The 17,355-nt window shown below is 45.3% G+C and overlaps 1 long non-coding RNA gene across 1 annotated transcript; it reads right to left on the bottom strand.

Moving 5' to 3' along the window:
* Positions 1–6,778: 6,778 nt before the first annotated feature.
* Positions 6,779–14,831, bottom strand: LOC142923341 (uncharacterized). The gene is made up of 3 exons (XR_012940688.1): positions 14,286–14,831; positions 13,042–13,197; positions 6,779–7,084 (listed from the first exon to the last, which is right to left on the bottom strand). It is a non-coding gene; the product is annotated as an uncharacterized LOC142923341 (long non-coding RNA).
* Positions 14,832–17,355: the final 2,524 nt, after the last annotated feature.

Below are 17,355 nucleotides of genomic sequence, written 5' to 3'. Positions count from 1 at the left end.
CCATTGGGGTGCCCTCAGTTTGTTTGTAGAAAGTTCCATTCCAAGTGAAGTATGTATTGGTTAAACAGTGTCTCACCAGGGGGGGTACCTCAGTGTTTAGTCCTTGATGAACCAAGTCTTCAATGATTGCAATGGTGTCAGGTACAGGAACCTTGGTGAATAAGGAAACTACATCAAAACTGACAAGCAGGTCGTCTGGGGACAGGGAAATACCCTTGATTGTTGATACCAGGTGAGTAGAATTTTGTACCGCAGAGGTGGTCTTTCCAGTGAAAGGACGCAGGATTTCAGACAAAAAACGAGCTAGTTTGTAGGTGGGGGAGCTGATAGTAGAGACTATGGGACGAAGAGGTGTATCAACTTTATGTATTTTTGGTAAGCCGTATAATCTTGGTGGCCTGGCAGCAGAAGGTTTCAATGAAAACTGTTTAGATTGATCAATTAATGCGGTTGAATCAGAAATTATTTTGTTGGTTTGTGTGACGAGGCTGTTGGTGGGATCTCTTTTTATTTTTGTATAACTACCATCGTCGAGTAATTCTTTAATTTTGTTGTTGTATTCTATTTTATCCATGATAACAGTAGCATTGCCTTTGTCAGCTGAGAGAACTACAATATCATTCCTCTTTTTTAATTTATATAATTCAAAACGCTCATTTTTGCTGAGGTTGCTAGCTGGCATCTTAGCGTTTTTGAGGGTTGCAGCGATTTCAGATCTTGCTACGTCTGCAGCGATGTGACCCAGGCCCCTGAGAGCAACGTCTACTTGGGCAATTATATCATTAACTGGTATGTGTTTAGGTGTGACTGCAAAGTTTAGACCTTTAGCTAAAACGGATTTCAGACCATCGGAAATAGAACTGTTACTGCGATTAATTACGACTTTATTAACGTCTAACTTTTTGGTGTGTGGGTCCGGTCTTTTGTTGAATAGGAGGTTAAATTTGGAAATCAGGTTTTCCTTACATTTGGTCGACATAGTAGCAGCTGAAGAGGCAGTCATATTGTCTACATGTTCCCAATCCGATGTGGACATTATTGCCGTCAATGATAAGTGTGATTTGTAGAGTGTCTTGTCTAACTGATCTAGTTCTGTGCGTATAAGTCTGATTTTTTCTGAGATAAGAGCTAAGCTAGTTTTGAAAAGAATTCGTTTCGCATTAGAAGAAGTTACAGTAGCAGAGGTGAGTGTAAATGCGATTGGTATTACCCCAGAGTCGCGGCATCTCTTCAGGAAGGTGAGAGACTCGATCAGCTGAGCTTTCTTATCCCGGAGTTTGTTGAAGGATCTTAAAGTTATGTGAAAACCCTCCCCGTAGAGGCGATTAAATTTTGATTTAAAGCTTTCGTGACTGCAGTAATTCATATTCTTAGTTTTTTCGGTAAAGTCACGTTGAAGAGAAACAACAAAATAACAAAAAATATATAAATATATAAATAAATAAATATGCCGTTTTCTAAATAAATTTATGCAAACCGACACACCTGATGATGACCGTTTGAGTTATGGTCGAAACGTCGTGAGAATTTTTTTATATATATTTTGTTATTTTGTTGTTTCTCTTCAACGTGACTTTACCGAAAAAACTAAGAATATGAATTACTGCAGTCACGAAAGCTTTAAATCAAAATTTAATCGCCTCTACGGGGAGGGTTTTCACATAACTTTAAGATCCTTCAACAAACTCCGGGATAAGAAAGCTCAGCTGATCGAGTCTCTCACCTTCCTGAAGAGATGCCGCGACTCTGGGGTAATACCAATCGCATTTACACTCACCTCTGCTACTGTAACTTCTTCTAATGCGAAACGAATTCTTTTCAAAACTAGCTTAGCTCTTATCTCAGAAAAAATCAGACTTATACGCACAGAACTAGATCAGTTAGACAAGACACTCTACAAATCACACTTATCATTGACGGCAATAATGTCCACATCGGATTGGGAACATGTAGACAATATGACTGCCTCTTCAGCTGCTACTATGTCGACCAAATGTAAGGAAAACCTGATTTCCAAATTTAACCTCCTATTCAACAAAAGACCGGACCCACACACCAAAAAGTTAGACGTTAATAAAGTCGTAATTAATCGCAGTAACAGTTCTATTTCCGATGGTCTGAAATCCGTTTTAGCTAAAGGTCTAAACTTTGCAGTCACACCTAAACACATACCAGTTAATGATATAATTGCCCAAGTAGACGTTGCTCTCAGGGGCCTGGGTCACATCGCTGCAGACGTAGCAAGATCTGAAATCGCTGCAACCCTCAAAAACGTTAAGATGCCAGCTAGCAACCTCAGCAAAAATGAGCGTTTTGAATTATATAAATTAAAAAAGAGGAATGATATTGTAGTTCTCTCAGCTGACAAAGGCAATGCTACTGTTATCATGGATAAAATAGAATACAACAACAAAATTAAAGAATTACTCGACGATGGTAGTTATACAAAAATAAAAAGAGATCCCACCAACAGCCTCGTCACACAAACCAACAAAATAATTTCTGATTCAACCGCATTAATTGATCAATCTAAACAGTTTTCATTGAAACCTTCTGCTGCCAGGCCACCAAGATTATACGGCTTACCAAAAATACATAAAGTTGATACACCTCTTCGTCCCATAGTCTCTACTATCAGCTCCCCCACCTACAAACTAGCTCGTTTTTTGTCTGAAATCCTGCGTCCTTTCACTGGAAAGACCACCTCTGCGGTACAAAATTCTACTCACCTGGTATCAACAATCAAGGGTATTTCCCTGTCCCCAGACGACCTGCTTGTCAGTTTTGATGTAGTTTCCTTATTCACCAAGGTTCCTGTACCTGACACCATTGCAATCATTGAAGACTTGGTTCATCAAGGACTAAACACTGAGGTACCCCCCCTGGTGAGACACTGTTTAACCAATACATACTTCACTTGGAATGGAACTTTCTACAAACAAACTGAGGGCACCCCAATGGGCTCCCCCCTTTCTCCAGTTATAGCTAACATTTTCATGGAGAAATTTGAGACTGACGCCATCCAGACTGCCACTCTGCGCCCAACCTTATGGAAGAGGTACGTGGATGACACTTTTGTCATCTGGCCACATGGCCGGCCTGCTCTAGACCAATTCTTCGACCACATCAATTCCATACACCCAGCCATCAGATTTACCATGGAAGTCGAAATAGATGGCAAGATACCTTTTTTGGATGTCCTAATTAAAAAGAGACCTGATGGTTCAATGAGCCACTCTGTCTACAGGAAAGCTACCCATACGGATGCTTATCTGAAACCGGATTCCCACCACCATCCATCACAGAAGAATTCTCTCATCAAGACTCTGTATCATAGAGCCCAATGCATATCCGACCAGGAACACATAAGCAGTGAACTCAAGCACGTACACCAAGCTCTTAGGGCTAATGGTTACTCCGACTATACAATCCGCAAAGCTATCACTCAAACCATGAAGAAGAACCCTCTTGAGGAGCCTTTCAAAACCATCACTTTACCCTACATTGCTGGGATCACAAAAAAGATCTCCAAAATCTTGAATAAACACAAGATCCAGGTCCGTTTCAACACATTACATAAAATCCGTGATCTGGTTCCGTCTGTAAAAGATGTGATTCCGGACATACAATACCCTGGTGTCTACAAACTAAGTTGCCTCTGTGGTAGTAGTTACATTGGAGAAACCAAACGCCATATCTCGGACCGCATTCGTGAACATAAAGCAGACCTTAAACACGGTAGGACCAACACCTCGGCCGTAGCAGATCATTGTTCTAATTCAGTAGGCTCACATGCCATTGACTTTTCCAAGACGGAGGTTCTTTGTAAGCCATCTGGCTTCCATGAGAGATTCGTTCATGAGGCTATCCACATATACAAACACAGAGACAATTTCAACCGAGAAGATGGATTCTATCTTAGCAATCATTGGAAAGATTTGATAAATCATTTCAGTTCTTGATTGATTGTTCACGCTTACAGTGGCTTTCAGACAGCATACATAAAAACAAATTTCGTCTCCCCCCTCCTCTTTTCAAAAAAATAGATGGACTAGTCCTGGCAAACAGCCAATCGTTGCGCGTGACGCAAACGTTATTTTTTTATATAAATAAATAAATATGCCGTTTTCAAAATAAATTTATGCAAACCGACACACCTGATGATGACCGTTTTGAGTTATGGTCGAAACGTCGTGAGAATTTTTTTATATATATTTTGTTATTTTGTTGTTTCTCTTCAACGTGACTTTACCGAAAAAACTAAGAATATAATATGTATGTGAACTCTCAATCTCGGAACTTCAACACGGTATCCACACGGTATCAATACAGTATCATCAACGACTGTACGATTTCACTTTGATAACACATGCACCCCGCATAAAGCGATTGCTGTTAGTGAGAGAGAGAGTCAGAACATGCCAATGCTATGGTACACAAAAGCTTAAACATTATAATATGAACGATTATTATGCTTGAAATGGTCAGCATGTTATCACAGGCGATTGATTAACATGCAACGGTATTCATCTAAAAAGACAATCAAACAGTTATTTTGATTGTCTTATTCGTGAATAAGATTGTATGATCAGAAAATCGGTTTAGCACGATTCCTCCCCGGGAGCGTAGCTCCGTGGCGAAGGTGCCAAGGGTTAATTCGTATTGATGGATCAGTTGGTAACTTATGCGATTAGAAGTACAGTCCAAAACAAAATATTAAAGAGGAAAATTACGAATATACTTATAAACGACGGACTGTTATCACACGATCGATGCTTCCACGGCCAGATGGTTCACGGACTTGAGTGTGTTTGTGTGTCATGAATTGTGTGGAGTAGTCATTGTTTGGAGTCTTTAGGTCCAGCGAACGTCAGATTGGTCGTGTAGTGGGGCATAGCGCATCATCGTATCGTGGAGTTCTCTTTATAGGGTAATGTGAGTGTGGTTGGTCTTCTCGCGTTAACATACGTCGAGGGGTCCCTTGTATGAAAGGGATACTCGCTCCCTTTAGAGCGGTCAGGGTGAGTGGTGAATGTGCATCATACGTCTCGGCGTTCCCTCCTCCACACAGCAGCCAGCCTCTGTCCACGGGGGAGAGTTGCTTGATCGCTCTCAGTGCTGCTCAGTGGCCACCTCTCTCCACTGCTGGATGAGCTGCGCGATCACGCTCGTGCTGGTTTGCCGACAGCAGTTTCTCTCCGCTGCTGGATGAGCTGCATCGGCACGCTCCCTCTCTCTCTGGGTGGAGAACTCGAACGTGCTCGTTGCTGGTTTACTGAAAGCAGGTTTTTCTCCACTGCTGGATGACTCAAGTCGCACGTGCTCTTGCACTGGTTTGCAGAAGCTCTTGCTTGGTGCGTCGGTCGCTGTGCAGCTGGACTCATTTTAGAATAAGCTTTCAACAATACTCTTTTTTTCAGTTCTTTTAAAATCACACTCGGTGGCGCCTCACTACCTTGCGAGTCTTGCCAACGTCAGTGGGTAGCGACGGGCCACTTTGGCTTCTGCTCGCCGCCCCCTGCTCTGCAGCTCGCCGGCTGGCGACCTGTTCCTCTCGTTCCCGATTTAACTGCTCCTGAGCCGACTCACTGGTCGAACTCTCTCGCGTTCCGACCTCCTCCGAGTCGAACACCCCGAGTTCCGACCCCCCTGGTCGAACTCTTCCGAGTTGCTCCTCCGAGTCGAACTCCCCGAGTTCCGACCCCCCCGGTCGAACTCTGGTGAGCCGACCCCCTCCGGTCGAACTGAGGTTTCAATGCTCAGGATCCTCTTTTTATGCCCAAAAATCCCTTCACTCGGATCCTGCCCACAAGGCGGAGTTTCTTTCGATTTTTGCTGTGTCAGGATTTGTCCGTATGTATCTGCGTCCGTGTGTGTCTGTACGTGTGTCAGTGTGTCATTGTGTGCATCACCCACGGTATATTCCGTTGTCACTCCTACCATAAAACCCACAAGTAAAACAATCAAATGTTATAAATTGTCTCGAAGGCGCCTCTGTCTGGGTGCACAACCTGGAAGGAGGGGCGATATTCCCTCCGACTTTCACCGACGCACAAAGAAATGGTTAAAAAGTTTTAAGTTAACATTTCATTTCATCAGAGTTCCAAAGTTATGATTCTGTATTAATTCAATGTCTGTGTCAGCTTCCCGTTGTGGTGTTTGACTCGTGTTTCCTCGAGCGTATACACACTCCTACCCCGCGCTGCGGGGATACAAAGACGGCCAGGATCTCCCTTTCTCTCCGACCTTGGGTTTAACATCGCCCTTTGCTTACGTTGCAGTTTTGCTGTGCGCTTGAATTTCTTTTCCTCTCTACTCTTGCTTTAACCCTGCTTATTATTTGCGTATGGGTGGATTAGAGCATTCATGTTGACTTATGAAAACCTGATTGTTATAAGCTTCGGGTCAAGTCGTATAGAAATTATTAAAATGTAAATACATTTCATATTAATTAATAGACGGGTGATGGTTACATTGCTATAGCTTGTGGCAGGGTTCAATTGAAGTGGGTGTGAAGATAAATAACTTTAGCCTACCCTGTCGTTAAATTCCGATTTTAAGTTACTTTAATAGTAATGCAGAACCAATTAGCTTTTTTGACTTAACTAGATCTAGGCTACCGCAACCTCCCAGTGACCCTGGCTTTGTGTTTATGTCAGCCCCTTGCAATCCGCTGTGCTCTGCTCTCTATCTGCTCCCTCTGACCCTGGGAGGGCTCTGAACGTCAAAATCGTGTTAGTGGGTCAAGGTAAATATGACCTCCACATGCCATGCGAGGCCTGGTTTGGTGTTTTTATTCATTATTAAAATAATAATAGAAATATGTATCTATATGTATCGAAAAATTACTTGTTAATATTAAGATGGAAAGGGGGGCATATACAACAGTGGCCTGCTTCATGTATCTATTTACGAACGTTCGATTTTACAAAATGTCACGTTCATGCAATTGACAAATTATGGACACCTTTAGATGAACAAAATCGAATTTCCGCGTGAACGAAACACCATACGGCACGCGCCAGATCAAACAAGAAGCACCGTGGAGGCTGCATCACCCGTCCACTACAGCGTCACGGTGTCCCTGCAGGGCAACAGCAAAGCCTCCACATCACCTCCAGTCAATTCAACATGCAAATCTTTTGGTGAATTCCCTGCAAAGGTAAAAAAAATCCTTACGGGTACTTTTGCATTGTGAAAAGTGATATAGGTGTATATTTTTAGATAAGGAGTGGAGTTGATATGTCCGAAACGCATCCCGATTTTTTTTTTGCATTAAATTAATGGGAAAATTCATTTGATATTTAGTTTTTCGCGCGTTTTATAAAGAAAGCATCGCTTTCGTAAATGGAGCAACATCAGTGAGTGTCCCTGTTGGTGAGCGTGACGATAGCAATGATGGTCGAGTCAGAGGCGCGAATGTGGCCCAGGGCAGACACGCGGACGTGCGGGCGTGACAGTGGGGAACAACGGGGTCATGATTCCAGTTGTATGAGCACAGGGCTCGTTTCAAGTTTCATTTATTATTGGTATATCCCTGTGAGCCATGCGGCTCTTGAGTCGGGTGCAACCACAAACAATATGAACAGAGAACATCTTAAAGCGACGACACGCAACAGAAACATCCTGGATAAAGCTGCAACTCTTCCAGAAAATAAAACGGTATTACAACGCTGTGTGCAAAAATCTCAGTGTAATGCAAGTCAAAGAATAACAACCATAAGACAATTTAGATTTAAGTTATCAGGCCAACTCCGCACTTCCACAAGAAACATGGCTTAAACCATGTTTTCGAAATCAAAATAAAGCTATAAGAACAATGTAAGAACAGTGATCATAGGAACTGTGATTCAAATTTAACAAAACACATTGCAGCGGAGGGAGCTGGTAGGAACGTTGGGTTGCTCGGTCAATGACCAGGGTCAACGGCGGCGTGGTGTATTCCGCAAATATGCCCGACTATGAGGGCAGGCACAAGTCGGCGTGAGTAGGTTAAACGTTGAGTTTTATAAGGGCACCACGGGGTGACCAGCCCCTCCCCACCCAGCCCCTCCCATTTTTGTATGCACGACGGACGGTCACAATGATCCCCTGTGGGCTGGTGTCACCAGGAGGTTCCTAGCAGTATTAACGATATACATTTCAGTTTATTTATTTATTTGGTATAGCCCTGTGAGCCATTTGGCTCTTGAAATCGGGAGCAACCGCAACAAACAAAAAACAAGAAAAAACGAACAAGAAAACATCTTGAAGTGACTGTGCAAACAGAAAATCCAGGAAAAAACAGCAAAATATTCTTGAAAAAGCACCGTACACCAACGCTGTGTGCAAAAATCCCAGTGGGATGCAAGTCAAACAACAACAAGAAACTTAGATTAAGGCCACCATTCTTACTCCGTACTACAAACATGTCCCAACCAAAAAACGTTTTCGAAATAACCAAAAATGAAGCCATAATTGCAATGTAACAGTGATCATAGGGACTGACCGAATTTTTAACAATAAACTACATGAATAACTTGAAACACCAAACCCTAGAGCCACAGCTGGCTGAATGAGTTACTCCACAACAGAAGCATCAGTCGGAGTATCTATTTTTTCAATGCACCTTTAAGATCAGCACGCTAAATCAAAATACAGATAATACTTTGCAGTAGTCATCTGGAGCGAAACATTTTATTTTACGCTAATGAATAGCAGTAGCAGCTAGGGGTGTACAACTCCTCTAGAGCAGTGTTGAGAGAAGATCTCATTGGTAGCGATTCAAGTTGCAGTTTATTGGCAATAGCATTCCAGAACCTGGGGGCATCAATAGCAAAGGCCCTTCCTCCAGTTTTTGTACGGCAATAGGGAATGTGAAGCTGGTAAATGAGCGAAGACCTGAGGTCAAATTTGTTCTTTGAAACAGAGACGAGATCCAGTAGGTAGTCTGCGGAATTTTTTGTAAGTACATCGTGAATAAATAAGATCTGTTGCACAAGCCGTCGAACATTAAGAGATGTTAAGTTTGACCCAATGTAGAGAGATCAGTGGTGAGTCCTATATGAGCAGTGCAATGTAAATCTTAAGGCCGAGTGATAGATGGAATCAAGCTTCAGTACTTGGGGCTGATTTTTACACGATGTCACAGTAACCAAGTAGATGCAGTATGGTAGCTTTTATCAATGCAAAACGGAACATTGGGGGAGAAGCAGGGCTTGTGTCGATACAGAAAACCAATTTATATTTTCGTCTTTTTACCAATATAATCAATGCGATCTTCAAAATTCAGTTTTGAATCCAGGATGACCAAGATACTTATAGATCTTGACTTGCTCTATTTGATAATTATTTAAGGACTGTAATTGGGGAAAAATAACTTCCAGCTTTAGTCAAGGTGAGAAGCATAGCACCTTGGTTTTGGAAGTATTCAGGACTAGTTTAAGAGCAACTAGCTGATGTTGTAGTTTGTTGAAATCACCCTGTAGCTTAGCAATCAAGTCATCCGGAGAGCGGCCAGCAGTAATTAGTATCGTGTAATTTGCAAAAAGATTTACCCTGGAATGATCCAGGTCAGTGCCCAAGTCATTGACATAAAGAGAGAACAAAAGGGGGCCAAGGATGGAACCCTGTGGAACCCCTTTTGTTATCTTAACGCCGATTGACCTCCAACCATCTGTGAATACAGTTTGGGTAAGAGAAGAGGTAATTTGTACCCATTTTACTGCGTTTTCGGAAAAACAGAGGCAACTTAGTTTACTTAGCAGGGTGTTGTGGTCTACTGTATCAAAAGCTTTGGACAGGTCAAGAAAAAGACAGGCACATTACTGCTTAGTATCAAGGCTACTGTAAATGTGATTCAGAGAGTTTAATGGAGCAGATGTGGTGCTGTATTTTTTTCAGAACCCAGATTGTTTTAGATGTAGTAGATTGCTGGTGGACAGGAAACTGATAATTTGGTAGTTCAATAATTTTTCAAAAATTTTCATGAACGGGGACAAAATTGAGATAGGTCGGTAGTTATTTGGATCACCTTTAGGGCCCTCTTTGTGAAGTGGACGGACATAGGAATGTTTCCATTCTAGAGCAACTGATGTTTATATGATGGACAGGTTGAAAATATGGGCTATAGGTTTGTATATTAGGTGACCAACAGTTAGTAGAGCAAAGATGGGAATACTATCTGCTCCGGTAGAGGAAGACCCTTTGAGGTAGGACAGTTGTTTCAGAACAATACTTTCGTGGATTTGCTGGAAACTAAAGTCGTTTAATATTTGGACAGGGGTGTATGAATTTGCATGAGCAGGGGTGACTCCCAATACATTATCAAAAAGATTACCAGCTTCAGAAAAATGAAGGTTAAAAAATTGTCAACTATTTTTTTGGGATCTGAAAAATATTCCCCATTTCCGTTAAGCTCAACGGGCAGATTATCTGTATTGGATGCCTTTTCGATACATTTGATTGTTTTCCAGAAAATCCTGGCATTTCCATGTGATTCCAGGAGGAAAAATAGGCATTTTTTTGACGCATCTATTCCTTAAAATCCTGTATTCTAGCCAGTCATTGACCAAAGTACTTTTCTGAGCACATGTCCAAGCCTTGTCCCTAGTTTTCATGAGCTTTGTAAACAAAGGATCAAACCATGGTGGGTGGTTGCCTTTAGTTTTAAATCTAACCAACGAAGCATGTTTGTTAAGAATTTGGAGAAACGTGTACCTGAAGGTCTCCCAAGCCGTAGTTAGGTTGGGGATATCACAGACCTTGTCAATATCCGAGTGAAGCACATCATTAGTAAATGCCCGAGTGCTGAAGTGTCCGAGTGCTTCGGGTCTGGCTGATGATCTCACCCCAAAAATGGAGCGATCACCAAGGTTTTTACCCAGAACACCAGTCAGTGTGAAATTGTGAGGGGCATTTGTCAATAGGACGTCAAGCAGAGATGACTGTACCAGATTTTTTAGGTTGGGTCTTGTGGGGACATTTATTAATTTAAACAGGTTAAATTCATCTGCAAAATTTGTGGCCACGGCCAGCGGGTTTAGCAAATTCCAATTTAGATCACCCACTAAAACTATTTCGCCTTTAGGGAGGCCTCCAAAAAGCTCTGCAGATGCAGCTTCAACATCCTTCCCACTAGGCGGTCTATATCAGGACACTACCAATATATGTTATTTGGGAGAGTTAATCTGAGAGCCAGACCTTCACAGCAACATTTTTTAAACAAGGAGTGAGCTGGTGAACATGCAATAGTATTACGATACTATAACATGTACGACCAAAGTTGCAGCCATAGCTGGCAGCATGACACTCCCAGTTTATGATGTGTGCGAGTCAGTGGTAGTGCGAGCGAGTGTATGATGAGTGAATGGGTCTGTGGTTGCGCGAGTCATTGATGTGCGAGTGAGTCGGTGTAAGATGAGCGAGTTTATCACGGCATCCTTTCCGCTACTACGGCCTTCTCCACGCCATCACGGCCTCCATGACGTGGCGAGTGAGCACTCGAGTCAAGAAGTGCCGAAAATAAATGTCATTATACTCTTGGTAGGTAAGAGGCCAATGTTCAGTATAACCCTCCACCAACTGACAGAGCCAATCACTTCAAGTCGTCACTTGGGAAAACATGCCAATTGATTTGGCACTTCAGCAATAGCCGAAATGTTGAGCAAAATTTCCAATCTCATATTCGACGTTTCGCTGCAGATACCATTGTCGGCGTTAACAGAACAATACAATTCACGACGTTTCGACTGCAACACAACAATCATCAGGTGTGAAAACCACGTGACTTTACCGAAAGAACCAAGAATATAGCAATACAACTGTTAAACTTTTTTTGGTACACTGTATTCAATTGACACCTTTTATTGCCTCCATACGCAATAATATAATCGTGATTGAGCGAACCAGTGAGTGAGTGTTGTTGAGACCTGTAGTGTGGTGGTTGAACACAGCTTAACATGTTAATACAGGTTTTAGGATTAGATCCCATAAGCATAGATGCGTCGCAACCCTCCACCACCCGACAGCCAGTAAGGTATGTCATGTAACAACGTGCCAAATAGTTAATTAAAATACAATATATTGCCAACAGCCTACTGTAGCCAGCACCTATGAAGGCTGGTACGATACACAATGGGGTGTGTGGCCAGCACCATGCTTGGCCGCCTTTATCTCCCCAGTGGCGTTGTTTACACATTGCAATTGATACTCATTCGAGGTTGAGTTAATCTAGGGGAGGCCCAGGACCGGCTCAGATAATTGTCACTGGTGTTGGACAATCGAACCCTGGTCGCCATGTTCATTAGTGTGTTAACCGCTGCGCCACCGCTCCCCACACTAGGTCTGATGCCCTATAAAAATTTGCCCACGAACTGCTCTATTTGAAGGGGTTAGAAGAACCTCACTCCCAGCGATTTTCTGGTCGAGCCGTGACCGCAGCTCAAGGGTATGAGCATCTGTGCACCCAGGGGAACCCTAACAGTTTCACACACCATGGCCTGAACCACAGTGTTAGCGATACACCATCCAGTAGGGGACTCCAAAAATCTCAACCGATGCCCCGACGGTAACTCCACACAACCCTGGTCAATTAAAATCCAGAGGGGCATCCTCTTCCAAAAATCCTTCCACAATAAACAAGGCACCGCTAACGAACTTGAAACCAACACCAGGCCCGTCCTTTCAATATCGCCAGTCCGTATAGATGCCTTGATTTAGCCCACAATGCCTAAACTCCCACCATTAGCGGCAACAGATTATCTGCCAGACCCAGGCAACCCACATCTATGGCAGAGTCCTAAAAATAAACTCTGAACCCATGGTGGCGGATGCCCCCGCATCTAGGAGCATTCGCACCTCAACAGCCTGCACAAATCCACATACTGTGGATGATCCCGCTGCCATGACACAGTGTGCCAGTGCGGTCCATTGCCAACCATCATGCACCACCTTCATACCCCGTATTCCTATGAGGGGCGATGGCGTGTGCACCTGACACGGACTGAAATGGGATGCATGAGGTGGCTGTGTCGGCCGGGTGTGTGACCTATTGCAACCTGCCTTTGGACCCAGAGGAGCGGAGGCGGCCCCAAATCAGCACGGCAGCCCCTGGAGATGTGTCCCGGTAGGCCACAACTGAAAGAGGTAATGGGCCCCCCCCCCGCCGCTTGTCCCATCGTCGTCCCACTCCGAATGTCCTCCGCAGGCTCCAACCACCTGACGCGCACACCCAGGGAGACTCTCAGAGAGCCTGGTTGCCCTTTTCTCCTGGAAAACCAGCCCCTGCCGTCACCCCAGCACGTCGTCGCAGGTTATAGTGGGCCTGGATGCAATGGGCTACCTGAATCGAGAACAGGTTATCCTCCTCTGTGGCCGGCAAACAAACGTTAATTTCCTGAGCCAGCATCAACATTTTCTCAAGCACCAGAGAATCCAGTCCTGCCTGCTCCATCTTTGGGTACGCATCCTTGGCCAGCGACAGCAGTGCGCTGCAGAAAGCGCGGGGTGTCTGTCTCCCCCCAACTCTGTATTACGAATGTCTGCCGCGTTGGACGGCAGTTCAAAAATTGCCGCCAACTGGGAGTACGCTTGACGCAGCTTCATTCTGTCCACCTCCCCAATGTAAAAAAAAAACGCCGCCAAGGCTGTCATCCAGTGCGGTGGGAAGAATAAGTAGCGCCTCCGCATCGGACCACCCTGCGAGCTCGCAAGTGGTGGAGAACCGCCGCTGGAAGGCCGCCCAAGCACCCCCCGCAGCCGAAAATTGAGAAGCGGCAGCCGCTGCGCTAGGGAAGGTGCCCCCGGATGAGCTGTCGGCGGCAGGTTAAAGGGACCCAATTCATGCCCTCGGTCGGCAGTGATGGTGGAGTCGCCTGCTCGCCACCCCCGAGCCACAGCCCCTTCCTTCGGCTGTTCCCTGCCCAGCTGCCCCACCAGGGTCGACACTGTGGAAAGCCGCCCCACGATGCGCTTGCCGATTGCCTGCAGCCCCCCTTCAGCCGGCGGCGGCGCAGAGCCGTCGCCCTTTGCTCGCTGCCCCGCCGGGATCACCACTCCGGGGCCCCCCACAAGGGGTCCCGGTTGCCAGCCCTGCCCGGGAATCCTCCTTGCCCGAGGGTATGCGGGCGAGAGCCTTCCTCTTAACGTGTTTCAGCATAGTCTATTTCCCCCTCAAGGATTCGAAGATAAAAACATTCATAACAACCCTAAAATATAAAAAAAATTTCGTTAACACGCCTGACACCAAATGTTGTGTTCTAGTTCACAGACACTAATAGGAGGTACTCTATCTCTTTTATTCCGACCTTCAGAGCCTTAGGGGATAACCACACACCGGGTCGGGACAGCCAACATGCTGCCAAACCCACAGCTGAAGAGGGTGACGATCACAATTACGACAGCACGACGAATTCCACTCCAGATCGCAGCTGCCCCGGCTGTGAGTTGGAGCTCGCCTTATATCCTGAAAAGCGTGGCCAGGCTCTACCCTCGGCCCTGCACCCCTCTGGATCCTTCAGATGGCTTCATGCTTTGCCCACAGCTGCAACTGGTAGAACGGGCTGATAGTCCTAATGCCATTGTCTACCAATCTCCCAGCGGCACGCGCTCCAGTGACTCATTCCACGGCACCACACAAGTGTGTGAGCATTAGCTGGTAATTAAATCAGTATCCATCGAGCAGTGGATTAAACATGTCCGATGATGATGAAGAATTTAAACTGCAAGCATACACTTATATTTTATTAACGAAGAGCGTACAGACATTAAATGGCTCAATCGTGGCATGATGCCTCAATCTTCCACCTATCTAAATATGGCAACATAATTGACGTGAATAATTTCACACATTAAACTCATATTGCACACGTGTATATATTCTGCGCGAAGATGACTGAACAAAATATAATATATAATGCCATCCAACCGAATAAATGTTCCGTGTAGTTAACTGGTTCACAGTGGGTGTCCATTACATGTGTAGTGACATATAATGGGTCACTACGGCACCTAGTGCCATCTACCGACAGAGAGAAGAATAGTGGGTATAGTAGCCCTCTGCCAGCAGAGTATATGTCATGGTAGACGTCTCTGGGGCTGGCAGAGTAGGGGGCAGTTGAGGATGTAGCAGCCCGATTGGCCGCAGGGGCACGTGATGGCATGTAGGCCAAAGGTGACAGAGGGGACACGTGTTGTAGGACCCAGTACCTTCTAGTGAGTTCCAGAAGGGGGCGTGGCCGAGGGCAGAGCCAGGCAGGGGACACGTGGAAGGCGATCCAGAACCTTCTAGTAAGTTCTGGATGAAATCGTGTCCGAGGGCGGAGCGGGGCCCCGCTGAGGGGTATGAAAGGGGGGTCCCGGGGCTGCATCAGGGCTGTTTGCTGCAATAGAACCCGCCTTGCTACGTCTTCTCTTCGGTCTTCATGCTCAGCAACTTGGGTCAGGCAGTGTGCCGACTGACCTGACGCGTTTGTGTCGTTACCCCATTGTGGTCATAGAATAAATGTGTTGCCTCCTGAATCAGTGTGTCTTTCAAGTGAGCCCACTACACGTGCACTGTACTTAAATACATACGAAAAAGACTTAGAAATTACAACTAAGCTCATCTGAATTATACGTGAGGCTAACAAGATAACTACATTGTAAATTGAGAATGCCGCAATTAAAAAAAAATTACATAATACTATCAAACTTAGTCACGTATTATTGATGTAATAGACTTGGAGTGAGTTCAACTGAGTCGCAGACATAGACTTGGAGGCAACACATGTATTTAACTCCAACACACGGGATAACTACCCCTTAACAGAATAACAACCTATGGTGGTGACCACCAGGCTAACTAAACTAATTACAACGTATCGAGCTACTACGGACCGGGACCACAGCTCGGGTCCAGGTCCACGTATTGGAGACTCATTGAACTGAGAACGGAGAACGTAGAACGTAGACAAAGGTTTATTCAAGGATGAACAACAACGCCGGTCCCTCTGGGGACCCAGATTATATTCTCTGCGGCGTGGCTGGCTCTGCACTTGGCCATGACCACCTTCCAAAATCCTCGGGAAGGATCTGGATGCTAACCACGTGACCACACCTAGCCACCACTTGGGCCCCTTTGTAGACTTAACTGGTCACGTGTCCTCTCGGGTCAACCAGAGTGCCATGCCCTCTAGTAACCTCATTCCTATGGTCAGCACTCCCACACCTTGTCTTGTAGGGTTGGCACTGCACGCCAAGCATGGTGCCATCTAGCGCTATCCATCAGCGCTCACCGGGCCCCTCTAAGGCCAGTACTAGACCCACACTTTTGTGGTATCCATGATGTGGTTACACCACACACCATGCCTCTCTAGGGCCGGCACTGCACAGTGACTTCCCGCGATGTCACTACATCAACCCCCCCCCCCCTTTGTAGCACTCAGCAGTCCCGCCTGTCAACTCCCCCTTCAACAAAAGAACAAAACGAACAACACCTTAGTGTTCCGCAACAAACAAATACCCCAACCCATCTATACAACATATACACTATATACAGAATATACAGTAACTAATGGGGGAAGAGGATGGAAGTACATAACAACAATAGGCAAAAAAAGGAAGAGAGAAAAGGGAAGAGAGAGAGAAAAAAACAAAACGCATTATTTTGTTGTTTCCCTTCAACGTGACTTTACCGAAAGAACTAAGAATTTGAATTACTGCAGTCACGAAAGCTTTAAATCAAAACTGCCAACTATGTTAAGAGGCCACCTTTATGTGTGTTCCGCAGTACACAGCTTCATGTGAAGCAACAGCAATGGTAGTATGTCCGACATCCTTCCATGTGTAATGAGCGACTTCTGCGACACGTCGTTTAGAGGGTACTCTTCTTTATTTCACACATGGGCACAACACAGGCCAACGTTATCTTCTCTTCTCCCGAGTACACACGTAGATATTAACGCCTCACAGACGACACACACGGGTGATCTCCCAGCGGGTCCTGCCCGTCCACTCCCGGCCTCGCCGCTGACTGATCGCGTGCTGGTGAGGGCGGTGGAGCTCCGCGTGGCCGGACGACGGAGAGAGATGACGGCGAGCAGCGACGCAGTCCGGACCCAAGACTCCACACACCGACCACGAGTCCGCCTCCGCTTATATTACTGCAGGCGCGGCTAATCTCCGCCCCCGGCCACGCTCTCTCGTGTAACTTTCTAGCCGGTTCTCGGAGTTTCTCGGCCAGCCCCACCCTTCACCTTTGGCCCAAATACCTCTCCCTTTTGGGATTGGATAATGTTTATAGTGGTGCCTGTATCCGTGCTTCCCTTTACTAACCAATAGATGGCACTATCTGATTACACATGTAATTAGAGAAGATGCAACACGTGTTACCTTCAC

This window comes from Petromyzon marinus, unplaced genomic scaffold (genome assembly GCF_048934315.1).
Source record: "Petromyzon marinus isolate PM22_M1 ecotype Great Lakes invasive population unplaced genomic scaffold, UKy_Petmar_22M1.pri1.0 PM_Scaffold_43, whole genome shotgun sequence".
NCBI lineage: Eukaryota > Metazoa > Chordata > Hyperoartia > Petromyzontiformes > Petromyzontidae > Petromyzon > Petromyzon marinus.
Note: the sequence above shows the minus strand (reverse complement) of the source record. Positions and strands in the feature narration are given on the sequence as shown.